At 40.6% G+C, this 20,181-nt stretch overlaps 1 protein-coding gene across 3 annotated transcripts in view; it reads left to right on the forward strand.

The window, feature by feature from the left end:
* The window catches only part of TRERF1 (transcriptional regulating factor 1), a 190,898-nt gene that overhangs the window by 69,867 nt on the left and 100,850 nt on the right, over positions 1–20,181 (forward strand). For all 3 annotated transcript variants that reach the window (XM_081033312.1, XM_081033314.1, XM_081033313.1), the window contains exon 4: positions 6,571–6,653. The gene's annotated coding sequence lies outside the window, so the exon portion shown is untranslated. The remainder of the gene's footprint in view (positions 1–6,570; positions 6,654–20,181) is intronic.

A 20,181-nucleotide genomic window follows, 5' to 3' on the forward strand; every position in this document is an offset into this window, starting at 1 on the left:
TGAGTGAGACTGTGTTGGTCAACGCTTACCTCCTGGAAGGGGCTTGGGATGCAGAGGGTGACAGTATGCAAATGAGCAAGAGACTTGTCAGGAAGCAGTGATAGTAATTGGTAGGTATTTATAAAAATACCCTTGCTTGACAAAAGAAAAAGTCGGCAACTCTGTGTTAGTCCCCCAAATTCAAAAACCAACAAGATATTCACAAATCTGTAAATACTTAAAATCTGAGCAACACTGCAGAACTGGACTGGGGCTGTAAGTGTCAGGTTTGGTTCTGGTTTTGTCTCTGACCGAGCAGCCTTGGACTGCACCTTAATTTCTTCTGATCTCAATTTTCATATCTGCCCTAGATCAATGATTTTCAACCCTGGATGCCCATTAAAATCACTGGGAAACTTGCTTTAAAACCCCAATACCAGAGCCCCACTCCAGTCCAAATGGATCCAAATCTCGGGGAGTGGGAATTTTTTTAATGCAGCCAACGTTTGAGAACCCCTGGATCATCCTAATTGCTCATTTTAGCCCTAAAGGGTTGTGATTCTATGTATTGCATTATAATTTTGTACCTTTCAAATACTGTGCACAAATGTTGTAAACTTCTTACATACCAAGAAGTCTTTTTATGAAAAACTCCCCATAATTCTCATTAGGTCAATGAGGTAATGCTAACGTTCTTTCACCAGTAAGTCAGAATCATAATAAAACATCAAATAATTCCGTTTTGACCCAGGAGTTGAAAGCATGGACTTTAATTTTTTATTCCCATTTTGAAAAAGCTACTGACTGGAGGCCTCAAGCCACATCCATTTATAAAGAAGACCCTGAAAAGTTCAGAGAGAAGACATTACTGGAAATGTTTTTGCTAGAAGATTTGTGTATCCTGTAAGTTCCAAATTAGGAGGTCCAGTTTGGGGAGGCTTTATCAGATCTAAATTCTGCATGGAGTAGGAGGTGTTTAAAGAGACTCGGTGCTGTTTTATCTTTACCATTGAAGTTTTTGGTTTTGTCTTCCTAAATGAGTCATTTTTTTTTTAAAAAGGAACCTAACTTGGGGAGGTGGGGAAACCACTGCCCTGCCGGAGGTGCCGAGGGTGGGGGCGGGCAGTGAAGCTGACAGTCAGGAGACTGAATTTATAATTGGGCCGTTCACCCAGGAGGGGTGGGGCCAGGGACCTGTGTGCTGAGGGTGGATTGAGACCAGCAGGACACAACCTAATGGGGGGCAGGGCCGTAGAAATGGTACTGATGTTACTTATTAATTTACTGAGTATTTTCTGGAGCCCACCCACCTCGTATCAAGGCTCAATCCACAGATGCTGGGACATTGTGAACAAAGAGGAAGGAACCACCAAGTGTTCACTCTGGTTGGGGAGATGGGACACAAATCATGGAGGTTAGGCGTGTCCATCTTTGCCCACGTTTGCAAAGAAATGAACCGAAGTTATAGCGCCGCGTACCCGTGTCCGTGGTGCACGTGAAAATGTTAGGGTCAGACAGGAGTTCACAGGAGAGAAACATGGCAGCCTGAGGACCCCACTGTGGAGGGGGCCTGATGAAACACACTGGCCACGCAGCCACATGGAGATCGAGAAGCTGTGGGACCCTGGCACATCACTGCCTCTTTCTGTGCTGAGTTCTCCCAGCTGAAAAATGACCCCACACACCTGTCACCCAGGCCCCTCACGACTGTTCAGAGTGTCCGATGTCCTACATGCCTGAGGAGGTGGGAGAGGGGCACAGTGGGGAGTTGCTACAGACCTTGGCCTTGGAAAACCAGAGCAGCTCTGTGTGACTGACCCAGGGCTTGGGGTAAGGAGCTCCCTGGCACCCAGGAAGAAGAGTTCTGTGCATTTGGAACATGGCCAGGCACAACCCTTGTATTCCACACTGACCCCCCCACCCCACCTCCACACACACAGTGCTGGTTTTTGTCTTTTCTGAGTGGGGTGCAACCTCCTGCAGTTGTGCATGCGTGTTTGCTAAGTTTGTCACAAACTTCCTGTTTGGGTTTGGTCTGAGGCTCAAAGCATTGTGTGTTTTGAAACCTAGGCGCTCACAGAGGTCCAGCGTTTCTCACTTAGCGGCCATGGGGTGGCCCTTCTGTTCTCCCTTTTGCTGACTTTTGCCAGCCTTTGCAGACCTTCTCGCTGGGAAATGCTCTGTAGCCTCCGTACTTGTTCTGATTAGTGAGGGTTGGGGCCGTGAGATCTGAAAAAGCTGGAAGGAGGGAGGGGAACAACACTTTTTGGGCCCTTTATATAATGCCAGGCACTGGGCGAGGTGTTTTTATACATTGCTTGTTTTATTTAGGCCTCATGTTAGTTCATGCAGAACCAGGCTCAGACAGGTGAAGTGACCAGCCCAAGGTTGGACAGCCACTGGGTGACTAAGTCAGGATTCGATCCCAGACCCAACTCTAGAGCTCCTGTTATTTCAGCTATGTCATGAGGCCCACACTACGCCCTTGGTTCCACTGGTGTGGGAAGATCTTGATTTCTTATTGGACATCTTGGAGATAGCATCACCTTGGTGTCTACAGTTTTCTCTCAGACCCTTGCTATTCTGGTGCTGCTCATTCTGTCTGTGTGGGGTGTGTGATTTGATGGCCCTGAGTGCTTTGCTGACTTTCACTTTACCCAGCCATTCTCCCCGTGTGGCCCTGGGAATCCCAGAATTGTTGTGTGGTCCATGGCTGACGATCGAAGTGGGTGAGGACCAAGTCCCAATTTCCCAGAATGGAGAATTTTTTTTCCTATTTCTGGACACCCGGCACTAACCATTTTGCTGGTCACCATAAACTCTCCTGAGCCAGACGTCTCACATTTCAAGCTCTTCCTTGAAAAGGGAAGAAGATAGAATCTCTTTGTCTATGAAAGTGTGTGACGGGGTAGCTAAGAAAGGATACCAAGTGTATAAGGGCTGGAAGAGAAGGGGAGAGCTAAATCCAGCCACTTTTCACCTTGTTAGGAGAGCTGTTTAGGGTGCCAGACTCTGGGTGCTCCTGCAAAAGAAGAATAGGTGTGCTTCCAAAAACCTCAAGAAGGCCCTGAGTCCCTTTTCTTACCCATCCCAGGTCTCTTGTATTTTCTGAAACACTAGAAAGATATTCTCTGAGTTTTATCAGCATTGCTCTGTGGATCAAGTCATGTTTTCCAGTGAAGACCCTGTGTTGAGTAGTGTGCAGTTCCAGGCGTTTTCAACACAGATGTTAATTATCCTCAAGGGGTTTGCAGTCTACTTGGGCAAAGGGAACACCTGCCAAGAGAAGCTAAATACAGTAGATTCAGAAGAGCAGGGTGAGCTCTGCAAGCTGGGGTGGTGCCGCTCAGTGGACTGCAGGGGAGCAGGCTGGTCAGAGGGGGGAGCTGCAGGGGGAGGAATGTGCCCAGCACTGGGACCTTGATGTGGGGGTCATGGAAAGGGGAGGAGCTTACTGGATGGGGTGGAGCAGGGGGTACGTATGGGCTACAAAATTGAAGAAGGGGGTGTGCGTGTTTATGAAGGATCCCAAGGGATGGCTGTGGAGTTTGAAATTTTCCTGTATTGGGGAGCCACCAGAGCCAATCGAATAGGACGGGGATAGGTGAAAAGAGCGCCAGAAGAAGGTTCATCTGGAAGTGTGCACTGTAAATGGGGGTTGCTGGGAGGTGAGTTAGGTAACATTTATCCCGTTGAATTTTAGGGATGAAATGTTGAGGGCTTGGGCTACAGTAGTGACATGAATATAGAAAAGAAGATAGAGAGGGGGCGTTCGGATGGTGGCTCGGTTGGTTAGAGCGTGAACTCCCAACAACGAGGTTGCCAGTTCAATTCCCGCATGGGCTGGTGAGCTGCGCCCCTGAAACTAAAGAATGAAAATGGCAACTGGACTTGGAGCTGAGCTGCACCCTCCACAACTAGATTTAAGGACAGTGACTTGGAGCTGATGGGTCCTGGAGAAGCACACTGTTTCCCAATATTCCCCAATAAAATAAAATAAGAAGAAAAGTAGATAGAAAGATGGACGGTTTCAAATCCCAGCTCTGTCACTTAGTACCTGTGTGACCTTGAGCAGATTACTTAATCTCTTGAACCTCAGTTTTATCATCTGTAAATAGAAGCTGAAAACACTTCACAGGAATTCTTGTGGGAGGGTTTTAACTTGTGTCGCACCAAGCGTATAGTAGGTACTCAGCCAGTAAGTAGCAGTGCTCTCATAGTGTGAGAGGCATGGTTTGTTCTTCATTGGGAGGAATTGGCGGAGGAGAGAGGGAGTCCTCAAAGGGTAGAATCTGGAAGTCTGAAAGAATGATGCAACCTTGATGGAAATGGATGGAGCTGTTTGGGGTCCCCGAATTCAGTCTTAGGAGGACTGTCCTACATCCAGGCTGCCGAGGGCCTGTTCCAGAAACCCCACAGCCACGGGGTTTGTGCCTGTGTGAAACCTCCAGTTTCAGCTGCGCCCTCTGTGCTGCTGGCCAGCAGCCAGCTCTCTCTCCGTGCAGGGGATAAGGGTTGGTATTGGTTGAGGCAAATTGAGGCAAATTGAAGGAAGTGCTCCATTTCAGAACCCACACTGCTCTTGCATGAGTCCCCCCAGCAGTGAGACCATTCAGGTTCCTGCCCCCTCTCCTAGGTGGGTTATTGACATCTGGGCTCACTCCAGCCTAGTTTCCTTCCACTCAGAGAAGGACATATTCCCTCCCCTTGGCCAGAGAACCTTATGGTACATGGGTCCTCCTGTCACCTATAGCTCCTGGGACTTCACTCTCTTCAGTCATTCAGCAATAAAGTCTTTCCTCAAACTTTCACACCCCTCTATTTCGCATTCTTTTTTCTCCTTTTCTCATAGACAGAAGTCTGGAAAGCATCTGCCCTTCGGTTTTGCTCCTTTGTGGACACAGCCCACTCAGGCTGGCTTCTGTCTGTGGAAGGGGTGCCTGGCACAGGGAAAGGACCTACCTGGTGGATTTGCTGCAGAGGGCTCCTGCTTTCCACAGTCACTGCCCTCTTTAAGGTCACCCGTGGCTTCCATATTACCACACCCAACGGACACTTCAGTCCTTATCTTTCTGGACTCTTTGCTACTTTTGACACTGTGGACAACTTCCTCCTTTTTGCAACTCTCTTTTCTCTTGGCTTCTTTCATTCCACATATCTTTCAACAACTATTTCTTGAGCACCTACTATGCGCCGGGCTCTGGGACATACCTTAATACGATGTCCTTAATTCTCAGGGAGGTTATAGTCTAGTGTGAGAGAAAAGGGATAAAAATATAAACAAATGTTAGATAGTGACAAAGCTACAATGGAAAGTACAACAGAAGGGGGATAGAAAGGGTATAGGAATGGGATTGGAGGGCCTCATGGAGAAGGTAACATTTGAGCAGAAACCCGAAGGAAGTAAAGGATGCCTGGTGAAAGAGTGTTCCCGGCAGAGGAAAGGGCAAGTGCAAAGGCCCTGAGGCAGGAGCCTGCTTGGGATATTTGAGGAAGCCATCGTGGCTGAAGGAAATTGACAAAGGGCAGAGTAGGAAGGGACATATGGGCCCTGTAGGTCATTTCAAGGACTTTGTGTTTAACTTTGAGAGAGATGAAACACTATAGGAGTGTTTTGAGCAGAAGAGTGATTTTTAAATGATCACATAGGCTGCTGTGGGGAGCATGATGTAATAGTTTGCTAGGGCTGCCAAAACAGAGTACCACAAACTGGGCAACTGAACAGAAATTTATTGTCTAACAGTTCTGGAGGCTAGAAGTTCAAGATGAAGGTGTTGGCAGGGCCATGCTCCCTCTGAAGGCGCTAGGGAAGGATCTGGTCCAAGCCTCTCTCCTGGCTTCCAGTAGTTTGTGGGCTTGTGGCAGCATAACGCCAGCCTTCACATGATGCTCTCCCTGTGTGGGTGTCGGTGTCCAAATTTCCCCTTTTTATAAGGACACAAATCATATTGGAATGGGGACCCATCCTACTCCAGTATGAGCTCATCTTCCCGGTTAATTATATCGCAACGACCCTATTTTCAAATAAGGTCATATTCTGAGGTACTGGGGTTAGGATGTCAATATAAGAATTTGAGAGAGAGAGAGATACAATTCAACCCATAACACAATTCAATGCACATAAAACATGGATTGTAGAAAAGCGAGGGTGGAAGTAGGGAGACCAATTAGGAAGCTACTTCAATAACCTAGTGAGAGAAGTTGCTGGCTTGGACCCAAATGGTAGCAGAGGAGATCGTGAGAGGTGGTGGAAGTCTGGATATATTTTGAAGATAAAGCTGACATCATTTGCTGATGCATTGGACATGGAGTCCCCCATGGAGGGAAAGGGGAGTCACAGTGACTCCTGCGTTTGGGACCTGAGTAAGTAGAAGAATGGAGTTGGGTGTCTTTCTCTCGTAAATCCTCTCCTTCCTTGGAACTTTTCCTTAGCGCCCTCTGCAGGGTCCTCTTCCTGGGCAGGTCCATCAACTGTTGGGGGTTTTTAGGGCTCCATCCTTTGCTGGTTCTAGTCTCTTTCCCTGATCGATATGATCTGTTCCCCTGTAGAAGCCAAAAATCCTGAATGTGCTGTTTGGGTCACTCCTACAGGCCCTGGCTCTGGAGGATGCTGAAGGAGGAAGACACAGAAGCAGGACAACCCTGAAAGATTAAGCGTCTTAACCCTGAGACAGGTAGCTTCTCTGAAACTCTTGGTATCTGAATGCTTTATGACTAAAGGGGTCATAAGATCATTTCTTAATCATTATGGTGTGGAAAATGGCCCGAGAAGCAGGGGGTGGCTGCTCTGGGCCTGAACCCCTGTAGGTTTCTGAAAAACTTTGCCTGGGAAATGGTCAGTGATTGTGGAGTCACATAATGGAATTCAGCATCACTTGGAGTGGGGCTGAGGGCAACTTTGCAGAGTTGTGACTAGTGAAGGGTCCAAAAGACATTCATGGATGGTAGCTCTACCATCGTGTTAGGAGGGAATTAAACATCTCTGGAGAATTGTATTGTACCGTGTTTCCCCCAAAATAAGACCTAGCCTGACCATCAGCTCTAATGCGTCTCTTGGAGCAAAAATTAATATAAAACCAGGTCTTATTTTAATATAAGACTGGGTATAATATAATAATATAATGTAATGTAATATATAATATATAATACTAGGTATAATATAATACTGGGTATAATCAAATCTAATACCGGTATAATATAATATAATATAATATAATACCGGGTATAATATAACACCAGGTATAATATAATATAATATACCAGGTCTTATATTAATTTTTGCTCCAAAAGACGCATTAGAGCTGATGGTCCGGCAAGACTTTATTTTTGGGGAAACAGGGTAGGAGGCCGCCCTTAGAAAGTAGGGAGTAGGAGGCCACCCTTAGAAACAGAGCCTCTCAGAGGCAGATTCCCAGATCAAGAGCTGGCCCTGGGGCATTTCTAGTGTTTTTACAGCTCTAGCCCTGTGTTCTCTTCCAGATTCAATTTGTCCCTCTAGAAAATGGGCACATAGCTGCGATTCCCCTGCGAGGTCCCCCACAAAAGCTGTCTGAAGGGTCAATACATTTGTGTATAAACAGCTTTTTTTTTTTTTTTGAGGTTCAAGCCCTGGTCTAAAAAGAGATGGCTATTTTCTGCAGTTTCTCAGTGACACTGGGGGAGGAGGGTAGCAATGTCTAATTTGATTCTTTTGGGGTGTGCGGGTCTTTTTTCTCAGCAAGTGCCACGTGTTTTATCTCTCTTACGTGAGGCTCAAGAGTTGATTCCTTCTCTTTCTTTTTTGTTGTGACTAATTTTGATTGAACTTTTAAGCCATTGTGTCTTGGGATTCCAGTAGGAAACAGATGGTTCACTCAAGTGGAGTACTCCAAGAGACTACTGAGGGGACTGTTTATAATGGCGTGGGCAGGGTAACAGAAATCAGCACGGGATGTTGAAGCATGTCAGGGCTAGTAGTGTCAGGGAGCCGCTCGTTCCCATGCCTAGGCCTGAAAGGAAGGGGGCAGGAGTGATTAGCAGAACTGGAAAGAAAAGCCGTATGGAAAGGTCTCTGGTAGAAGGATGTAGTCAACACCATCACGGCTGGTTAAGAACCAAGAGAATCAATATCCTCATTGAAGTCCCCTCAGTTCTCCTGTCTCCTACTGATGCCTCCCAATAACAGGCCTCCTCAGTGGAAGCCAGAAGGTGGGGAGCCAGGTGGATGCTGTCCACCAAGATCAGGACCTCTGGGGACGCAGAGCTGAGTGGAGAAGGCTGGAGGATAGATACAGAGATGCAAATGGAAAACATCTGACCGAGCGTGAGATGCAGATTGCTTGGGCTATATGATAAAAGATACTTCTTTTCTTTCTTTTTTTAATTAAAGTTTATTGGGGTGACAGTTGTTAGTAAAGTTACATAGATTTCAGGTGTACAATTCTGTAATACATCATCTATAAATCCCATCGTGTGTTCACCACCCAGCGTCAGTTCTCCTTCCATCACCATATATTGGATCCCCTTACCCTCATCTCCCACCCGCCACCCCCTTACCCTCTAGTAACCACTAAACTATTGTCTGTGTCTATGAGTATTTGTTTCTTTGTTTATCTTGTTCCTTTGTTGTTTTCAGTTTTATATCCCACATATCAGTGAAATCATATGGTTCTCTACTTTTTCTGTCTGACTTATTTTGCGTAGCATAATAATCTCAAGATCCATCCACATTGTTGCAAATGGCACTATTTCATCTTTTCTTATGGCAGAATAGTATCCCATTGTGTATATGTACCACATCTTCTTTATCCAATCATCTATTGAAGGACACTTTGGTTGTTTCCATATCTTGGCCACTGTAAATAAAGCTGCAATGAACATCAGAGCACATATTTCTTTCAGGATAAATGTTTTCAGATTTTTTTGGTAAATACCCAGGAGAGGGATTGCTGGGTCATATGGTAATTCTATTCTTAATTTTTTTAGGAACCTCCACACTGCTTTCCATAGCGGCTGCACCAATCTGCATTCCCACCAATAGTGTATTAAGGTTCCATAAAAGATGTTTCTACTGTAGAACCCAAACCGTTGGCTGTGAGGGCTGGAAGGGGCAACAGAAATCCTCTAGTCAGACTTAGTCCTTTTTATAGTTGAAAAGATCTAGGGAAGTCAGGTGACTTGCCTAAGACCATTCATTAATTCATGAAAGTGTTTCTTCAAAACCCGTTATATTTTCTGTAGGAAAATAACACAAAACACTTAGCGCAGTTAAGAGACAGTGTAAAGCAAAATCTGAGCAAGTGCTAGAAGAATCTATGGATTAGTGCTTATTTCTCATTTATCAGTTTGGATTCTTTGGAGTTGTGAATATCAGAAAACCAAACTCAGAGGGGTTTCCACAGTACAGGGGATTAATTTATCAGCTCATGGTGTGCCCTGCAGAGTAAGTTATAAACAGCAGCTCAGCATATCATCAACCATCCAGTTTCTTTCCATTTCTGCTCACTCTTCCATGGTGTCAGTTCACCCTCAGGCTGGCTTCTCTCCTGGAGGCGGAATGACTGCAGAAGTTTTTGGGCTCATAATTGCACATCCCTGTGGTTAAAAGTAAAGAAACATCCCTTCTAGTCCCTCCCCAGCAAACCAACCCTGGCATTTCATTGGCCAGAACAAGTCATGCTCATTCCTTAGCCAATTCCAATGGTGAGGTGAGTGCCCTCTGTTGATTGGTGGGGTGGGGAGATTTTTCTTCTGATTGGCCTATCCCCCTTTTGAGGGGATAGTGTCAACTTTCCCCAAAGCACCACATGAGGGTGAGGTTCTGGGTACACAGAACTCTGGGCACTGTTCAGGGGGGAAAATGGATACTGGGAGAGTGGCAGCTGACACCCACATACTGTATCATCTATAATAACCTTATAATTTGGACTAATTGTTGCAGGTAATAGTGAGAGGAAACCGACTCTTAACTAGTAAAAGCCTGAATTTTAAAGTGTTTTAACACAGCTTAGTTTCAGACAGAGTCCTCCCAAACGGTTCCTGTTGGAAGGCTGGCAATTAGCATACATCTTAAAACCTAGGACCTTCTAGTAGGTTAAATATGCCTTCTGCAATCCTGTTTAATTTCTAATTTGCTTATTCAACCTTTTTATAGCCAGAGTAAACACTGAACTCAAATTTTGGGTCAGTGGAGATTAAATTACAGTAATAAGGTTCCTCATTTATAAACTCATCTATAAAATGGGAATAAGAATAGCCCCTACTTTATAGGCTTGTTGTAAGGATTAACTGAGGTAATTTAAGTAAAGTGCCCAGTGGCCCAGCGGCTGGCCCAATAAATGTTACCTTTATTAGAGTCATATATCTCAAAATATTGTCACATTTATGTGTTTAGTGCATATCTAATCTAGGAAATTAACTCTCTTCGCCACAGATATATTATCTGCCACTGATTAGTTCTGTTAGAGATGAAGTAAATAAAAGTATTTAACAATTTAGTAGTTATGGAATTTTTTATTTTTTTTTTTACTGAAGTGGGTTTTTAAAAAAAATTATTTTGGGGAAAACCTAAATAAAGAAAATTTTAGGTAACATAAAGTTAAGTTAAAGGTAGGTATGTAATCCCTGGAAAATAGGGATTTTTAATTTTGCTCTAAAATATTAATGTGTTCTTAGTTGAAAAATCTTTTAAATAGTTCATGGCCTGCCACGACCTATTCCAGCTGATTTTCTTGCCTTTGTTCTGAGTTTGGAGTTTGGGGAGGTGCAAGTGACCTTCCTGGGCCTTGGTTTCCCAAACCAGCCACACAGTCAGGCTTTTTTGGGTGGATGGATTTTAGGATTGCTTGGATTAGGAGAGATTCTGCAGTAACCAGAAGCAATGTTGGACATTTATTTCAGCTGACAAAATACTGTGATTCATTTTCTAGAGCCTCTGATGCCATAAGGCTGACCTCTCAAAATCCCAGGAGGATGTAGTGTCTTGATTTGGGGTTTCACATTAGCAATGGGGAGAGAGCACAGATTGCATAGTGCCCCCAAACTCTTATCACCTGTGTTCCAAAATCTGAGAGAGACAGCTTTGTGGATCTGGGGTGGATAGGGTGCAGCAAGGCGTCTGCAGATAGACGAAAAAGTTCTGTGGACTATAAATGTATAGACCATAAAAATTTTCATCCCCTCTCCCCTGAATATTGATTAAAATTAGACTTAAATTTTCTGTACGTTGTTTGTTGCCCCCACGTCTGGTCACCATTGTGATAAATAGATGAGAATTAGTGATAACTACATGATCGACCCTAAATTCCTTGGTGCAGGAGGTGCTGTAGATGAGTGATTCTCACATACAGATTGCCTTGGACCAAGAAACTTCCAAAATAAAAAGATTGGTGGGGTTGGCTTAGGGCTACCAATTTTTTATTTTTACAAGGAATGATGTTTTTAAAAATCTAGTATCTATCACCACAATTTCATAACAGAAGACTATCTTGAGGCTAAAATAGAAGGAAAGAGATAAGAATAAAATATAAATCTTTACATTGAAAACAATCAGCTTTAGGAAGAATGTATAAACTGTTTTTATTTTTCTGATATCACCTGTGAAAACTACATCCAGGATGGTTGCTTTGCCATCTATCCATAACAAGTGTTGGGGAGAAGAGAAATTATCTATTTAATGTGCAACTGTAGGGGGTGGAAATCATACCAATTTTTTGAAGCCTCTCTTGGAGCCTAGGCATTCTCTCAAGTCATGTCTCTATTTGATTTAAAAGGATGGGAGAAATTTCCTTGAACACATCTTGAGAAATCCAGTTCATTTTATAAGGAAGAAACTATTTACTCTCAAGTCATTAACTTAGAATTGTTAGTTTAATTTTTCACCAGTAGGAAGAAAATCTTGCAACACCTAAATTGTTCAAATTAAAAGATATGTCAGCAGTTTTTTTCCCACAATGAAATCCTAAAACGTGAATTATCTGTTCAATTTGATTTGGCCTTCAGTTTTGTGTGGTATGAAACACACACACACACACACACACACACACACACACACACACACACACACACACACACACACACCTACCTTAGTTTGGTCTGAAACACCCCAATAAGGAAAGGGTGTTTTTGACAAAAAGCAATGTGTACATCAGTCACTGGTATGTGTTGGTACTTGTAGCAACAATTAGATGTCGGAGCTGCCAAAAAAGTATGACGTTTTAAGATGCCTTTGGAGTCATTAAACCCCAAACATACACCCAATCACCCCTGGCATCCAAAACAGTAATAAAAATGTTCCTCTTTCTGCTTCACTTCATATGCCCACTTGGCTTGGCCACAAACATGTTTTGCCTTCCAGCCAGGGATTAAGCTTCCGTGTGAGGCCATGACGTGTGAAAGCAACTTCCCTGCGCTGATTGAGGGGCAGAAAAAGACTGTTTGCATGCCTACATGAAATCCTCAATGAAACTGTGGAATTCTAGAACCTAAAAGGGTGTTGAGGTCCTTGCCTTCCTGCCAGGTTATCCTAATGCCCATCACTTTGACTGGCAAGAGCTGTCCTAATCCTAACTTCGCATTGAGCTCAAACGTTTCATGGGTTCTCTGTGAACAAGGACATGGACTAAAATGTGTCTTTGTCAAGCAGAAGCAGACTGTTCTGTGGCTCACTCACATCTGCAGTTCGGGCTCTGTTCCCAGCCTTGTTCTCGGGCCTGGTGTTACTGTTTGAGTCCTGTTTATAGTCTCGCATATGCTCATACAGCATGTTCCAGCAGATACTCCATCTTAATTTGTTGAAACTCCTTATCACTTGTTTCTCCTAAGGTGTATCTTGCTCTACAGCAGGCCAATCGATCCACATAGCGATAGCTCAATGTTCTCTTGGACAGATGTTACCACAACCCCCTCGTGGTAGTCAACTCAAGCTGCCATAGCAAAATATCATAGACTGGGTGGCTTTGACAATAGAAATTTGTTTCTCACAGTTTTGGAGGCCTTGAAGTCCAAGATCACGGTGCTGGCAGGGTAGGTTTCATGCTGAGACCTCTTCTTTTGGCTTGTAGGTGGCCACCATCTTGCTGTATACTCACATGACCCCTTCTTTGTGTACTCTGGAGAGAGGAAGTTCTGGTGTCTCTTCCTTTTCTTATAAGGGCACTAATCCCATCATGGGGGCTCCACCATCCTGGCTCATCTTAACCTAATTTACTCCCAAAGACCTCCTGATAGCATCAGATTGGGGGCTAGGGCCTCAACCTATGAACTTGGGGAGGGGGATGCCAACATTCAGTCCATAACAATTCTGAATCTTTATTGGTGACTCCTTGAATGCTCACAAGGTTGTTAGTTCAGGAACCCTGCAGTAAATAGAGAAAGCCTTAGACTTGCAAGTTTCAATGGCTGTGGAAGAGGTGCAGTGTCCTACATCTGGAGAAGGTGGCTTGGTGGACCAACAGTTGGAAGACCTTTACCACAGAACTAGAGGTGACCTGGCATCCACTGATCTGCTTGCCGTGCAGATATTACTGTGCTGCTTCCACATGTCAGCGATAAAATCGTGGTTGCTAAACTTGGTCAGCCTCAATGAAATTTGGATGGTTCGGTATTTACTATTCCCTGACCACTTTCCATAGCCTCCTTTATGGGCCTCTGAAAAGGGAGGCCCTTGGAACCAAAGCCTGGGAAAATGGGGTTTTTTTCTTAGCACTTTATCATCTTGGGCATTTACTCCCTTTTCATGGGGAAAAGAAAGGCAATAAATTATAATAAAAATGTTCCCTGTTCCATTAGAGATCAATATCTTACAGGATCATTTAAAATGTGTACAAACATGCTAATGTCCACTAGGCCACAGGCACGCACATGTACACACACACACACACACACACACACACACACACACACCTGTGCCAGGTGGAATATTTTAAAGCATAAAAAGGCCTTTGAAAATCTTAAACTTTCAAGGAACAAATAATTCCTGTGTTATATAAACTGTTCCAGGATTTGTAAAAAGATGGAAAACTTCCAGATCCTCTTTCGAGCAAACGTGACTGATAACAAGTTTGGCAAGCCCCCAGAGGGAAGCTCTATACCAGTCTTACTTAGGCACGTAAAAATTTTAGATAAAATACTAGTGAGTAGATTTCAACAATAGAGTGTGAATGTTTTACCTACCCAAGTAGGTTATATTCCTGGAATGCAGGAATGGCTTCATATGCATATATTTTTATGTGATTCACATAAATTGTTTAAGTAGAACTATGTAATAATCTTATTAATTCCAAAACTGCATTCAATCAATTCAACTTCTAATTTTTACAAACTGCATGAAGAGAAATATATAAAATGACCATTCCTTAATATGATAAGGAAGACTGAATTCAGACATTCACTGGCATTATACTTACTGGGGCCTTAATTAAAGGTATCATTGGATACTATTGAGATCAAAACAAAAAGCGATGCAGAAAGTTATAAAACAGTAACATGAAGAATAAATATTGTAAAGAAAAGGATAAAATTATCATTAACTACAGATTGCTTAATTGCAGGCCAAAAAGACTTATTTCTATTTCTAGATGGTAAGATTAAAATGAAAGATTTGGCTATTTCTGAAGTTAGTTCACAAGTCTAAATGCCATTCCTCTCAAAGTCCCATCAGGATTTTTAAACTTTCACAATATGGCTCTAAGACTATTTGGAAAAATAAGTAGAGGAGAACCCTAAAGGGAATTCTGAAAATGGTTTTAGGGGAAGGGAGTTAGATCTATTGGGTATTAAAATATATAGCTCTACCAGATATTTAAATGCATTATAAAACCTTTGTAATTAAAACACTATAATGTTGGCATAAGAGGAGGAAGTATTAAAAGATAAGTGAACTAGGATAGATCCTCACATAAATAATTTAACAAATGATAAAGAAATCACAAATCAGTGAGAAAAGGAAATTATTTAATAAATTATTTTGATGCCTCATTAACAATTTGGAAAGAATTATTTTGACTTCCCCAAAATGAATTATGGTTGGATTAAACCATTAAGTGCAAAATGTAGAGGCATAGGAAATCTATAAACTTGAATATTGCTTAGAAAGAAAAAAGAAACATTCAAAAAGGAAAAGACAGTCAAACTTCAGGAAAATCAAAGATTTCTTCATGTGAAAAACCAGTGGGGAAACAATAGACTGGGAAAAGATATGCAGTAACATGACAGAATTAATATCTTTATTATGTGAAATGCTCAAACAAATTAAAAAGAAAAATTCTAAAACCTTGGTAGAACATTTGAACTGAGAACTACATACAATACTAAACAAATATATGGAAAATGTTCAATTTTGTAGTAAGAGATACATAGATTTAAACAACAGTAAAGTACTATTTTAACATATTAGCCAAAAAATACATGTTTAATGATTATCCCCAATTCTGGTGCTATTGCAATGTCCTGAAGCAAGTTTAAAACATGTTGAAGAATCCATACTATTCTTTCATACATTTTGATCCAATAATATCACCTTTGTGGATCATCTTCCCATATCCTCCCATGAAGGAAATTATACAAAATATTAAATAAGCTATTCAGACAAAGATACTCCCTGATGCATTATTTTCAAAGCAAACACACGAACAATTAATGTCTAACAGTTGGGTAACTATAAAATAAAATAGTCTTCTTTCAGCATAATGCTCTACTATGGTTAATAATTATTTTGAAGATATGTAGCAATATGACAAGATACGTACAATATAATTTTATGTGCAGAAATTGCAATATAAATTGTGGTATAGGTGTATATAGCTGTATATATATATATACACATATATATGTGTATATATATATATATAGCTGTATATAGCTGTACCTATATATAGCTGTGCTGTTAAAATGAATGAACCATAGCTGCATATGACAACACAGAAGAATCTCAGGAATTATATAACCTTAAATAAAAGTGTAAGTTGCAAATTAGCTACAGTGTGAACCCAATTACATAAAGTTCAAAGGCATGCAAAACTAACGATATAATGTTTAGACATGCATATGCGTGTGGCAAGACCTGTAAGACCAAGTCAGCATAGACAAAATTTCTGGATAGTGGAGGGAAGAGAGGACAGAATGAGGGAGGGCCCCGTAGGGGCTAACTAGGGAAGTGGTCAAGTTCTCTTCCTCAAGCTGAGATATGGACATGTGTATATATTATCACTATTTTTTTATACCCTTAACATAAACTACAAAGTGTTTAATGTATTTAATGTTAACTAAGGGAATATTAAGACCCATATTCACTGATTACAATTAGGTACAAAACATGTATCCCTAAGAAAGATGGTAAGGAAATATGTATACAGGTAACAGTGACTGTTGGAGGGGTGAAATTATGGGTGGTTTGTTCTTTTGTTTTCTCTCATTTTTAATTATGTGCTTACATTACATTTTTTAAGAAAGAAAAGAAAGGAATAAAGACAACTACAATCATAGGATGATTTAAGCGGTAAGTGGAGGGAATACCATTGTTTCAGAGAATGACAAACTTCACCACTAAGGCACAAAGGGAAATGGACTTCAAATGTAAAAGGAACATGTTTGGGGGGATAAAAGGCAGTCCATGAATAGTCACTGATCATCTTGTGTGACAAAGCACTGACCTAGCCTGTAGTCTGAAAAAACTTTTGGACACTGAGTTTTGCTGAATTACTGACATGGATGAATTATCAAGGTCAGCATTTCTTTGGGTTCCTTTAAAAATTTTTCTTAACTTTATTCTTTTGTCTCATTATAAAAATACTACCATTAATTTGAAATATTCTTACAGAAAAATAATAGAACCCTAAGTTGATTAAACATTAGCAATAAATCTCAGTTGAAAGGAAATACGAGGGATAGAGGAATATGTTTAAAAGATACCATGGGGATGCGAAAGAAGTTCTTGGGATATATGACCCATATGTTCAGTAAGTAAAATGACATGGAAATGGGGTGGGATCGCTATGTAATAAATTCAGAAAAACTCAAAGACATAACCAAATGCAAATGTAAATCTTGTTTGGATCCCGACTTAAATAAACCAGTTGTAAAAAGGCATTTATGAGATAATTGGGGAAATTGGGACACTGACTGAATATTTGATATTGAGAAATTGTTAATTTTTAGGTATGTTACTGTTATTATCTTAGTTATGTTTTAAAGATACATGCTGAAGTATTTATGGGCAATTATTAAAACATCAGATATTTACTTTAAAATAATGCAATTAAGAGTTTGAGTATGTTACATGTAAAAAATCCTTAATGGATTGGATGAATGATATATCTAGAAGTTATGTTAAAAAAATCCAGGGGTATGGGGCATAGCAGGGTATAAATGAAACAAGGTCAACTATGTATGGTAATTGAAACTAGACAGTGGGTACATATATTCTTGTTATTTTGTATATGTTTGGAATTTTTCATGATAAAACAAAAAATAAAATAAAATTCATATATGTTCATAGTTAAAAATGTATAAAATATAGAACAGTATAAGGAAGGAAATGAAAGTCACCCATAATACCACCCCATTGGAGATAACTACTATTAACAGTTTGATAAAAATCTTTCTATAGTTTTTTTCTTATGCATTTACAACACATGTTCTTACACATATATGTTGTTAAATAATTAAGAAATTATACTATCTGTTTTCTATCCTGCTTTTTTATATTGTGGTCACTGTTGTACTTTAGTACATTTAAATCTTCATCATAATTTAAAATTATGGCTAAATTATTCTAGTATATGAATACACACACATGCCATCATTTTATTTTTTCTTACCAGTCAGTCCCTTACAGATGGGTGTCTAAGTTGTTTTATTTTTTTTCTATTCAACCAATTTTTCTGCATACTTGGTTATATCTTTTGACAAATATCTTGAATGTCAAAGAGTTTTTAAGTCTTTTTTTTCCTATCATGCCAAACTGCTTGTTGGAAATGTGATACCATTTTGAACTTCCTCCTGTAGTGTATATGATTATCCATTTCATCATACTCTCAGCAACATTGGGTGCCATCTTGCCAATATTTTAAATGTTTACCAATCTTGTTTTAATTTTCATTTTTTAGTATTAGTGAGTTAATACTTGTTTTAATTTTCATTTTGTATCTTGTTTTAATTTTCATTTTTTTAGTATTAGTGAGTTAAAGTTTTTCATTTCTTATATTGTGAGTAGGTATTTATGTCTTTCCCGCCAATTTCTGTATTTATCTCTCACTTATTGATTCATAGGCATTCTTTACATAGTAAAGGACACTAATATTTCATATATTGTAAGAATTGCAATTCTCACCCCCACCCCCCGGTTTGTTGTTTGTCATTTAACCTTGGGTCATTTTTGAATAATCATTTGGAATTGTTTTAGTAGATTTTTAAAGGTTATAAATCTAGATTTTTCCCCCCCTTTAAGCCTTTGTAATTCTCTATGTTTTTAGTTTTGGAACTTTATTATACATATATATATATATATATATATATATATATATATATATATATTTAAGATTTTATTGAGGAAGGGAAACAGGACTTTATTGGGGAATAGTGTGTACTTCCAGGACTTTTTTCAAAATCAAGTTGTTGTCCTTTCAGTCTTAGTTGTGGAGGGTGTCATTCAGCTTCAAGTTGTTGTCCTTTTAGTCTTAGTTGTGGAGGGCACAGCTCAGCTCTAGGTCCAGTTACCGTTGCTAGTTGCCGGGGGTGCAGCCCACCATCCCTTGCAGGAGTCAAACCGGACCTCGTGGTTGAGAGGATGCGCTCCAACCAACTGAGCCATCTGGGAGCTCAGCTGCAGCTCAGCTCAAGGTGCTGTGTTCAATCTTAGTTGCAGGGGGCAGAGCCCACCATCCCTTGCAGGACTGGAGGAATTGAACTGGCAACCTTGTGGTTGAGAGCCCACTGGCCCATGTGGGAATCAAACCGGCAGCCTTCGGAGTTAGGAGCACGGAGCTCTAACCACCTGAGCCACCGGGCTGGCCCCTTATTCCATATTTTAGTAGGAGATTTCATTATATAGCATTGCCCTCTGAAGTTTGCTTTTTTATTTTAAAAACTTGATTGGTTGTCAAATAAGACATGTTTGTGGTAGGAAAGAATACATTTTAAAAATGTACCTATAATTTGACTACTGTTCAATGTGTTGAATAAAATTTGGTAGTTTTCCTTTCAATAACATTTCTACATGTGTATATTAGTAAGAGTAACACTTGCTGAAGAAGCAATTAAAAGCCCAGGTATAACTTAAAACACAGTAGAGGCTTATTTTTTCTTACTTGGTCCAACATTGGTGCTCCTGATTGATTGACAGTCCTCCAATGAATGATTCAGTGGTCCAGGCTTCTTCCATCTTATGATTATTCTATTCCCTAGGGCTTTGGGGTCCTTTGCATCTAATTGGCACATGGAGGAAGAGAGCATGGAGACTTGCCACTTTCTAACCTCTTCTGCCTGAAAGTGCCTCACATCATGTCCACCTATATTTCATTGGTGGGAATAGTCACATGGCACTGCATAGATACAAGGGATGCTGGGAAATGTAGTCACTGGCTGGACAGAAAACTCTACATTCTGGAAAGAGCATGACATTTGTTGGACATTTAGCTGAATCTGCCACCATTTAATATATTTATAATGTATATTATATATATTTTCCATAGAAAATGGAATCATCCTATTAAGAGTTTCGAATTTTTAGCATAATTTTGTAAGCATTTCCCTATCTTTAAAAATTTTTTTCAAAACCTTGAGTTTTAATGTCTACATATTATTCCCTGTATTGATATATCATAATTCATTTTTCTATTATGGTAGAGTTAGGTTTTTCTAGATTTTTATTACCATGAGTAGTGCTGCGATAAATCCCCTTGTGCATAAATCTTTGTGTATTCCTCTGATTATTTCCTCGGGGAAAATTCTTGGGAGTGAACTTGCTCAGAATTAAGACTGGTGATGCATATTACCAAATAGCCCTTCAGAAATGTGGACTAATTTACACTTTCATCAAGTAGTGTCTGAGGATCCTTATTTCAGATATTCTTGACTATCCTGGGCTTTACAGTTGTTGTGTGTTTTGCCAATTTGTGGAAAACAGTACTGCATTGTTTTAATTTGTAAGCTTTACTTAGTAATGAGTTTGGACATTTTTTCATGAGGCTATTAGTAATGTTGATTTTGTGTGTGTGTGTGTGTGTG

Source organism: Rhinolophus hipposideros (assembly GCF_964194185.1).
Source record: "Rhinolophus hipposideros genome assembly, chromosome: 3".
Lineage (NCBI taxonomy): Eukaryota > Metazoa > Chordata > Mammalia > Chiroptera > Rhinolophidae > Rhinolophus > Rhinolophus hipposideros.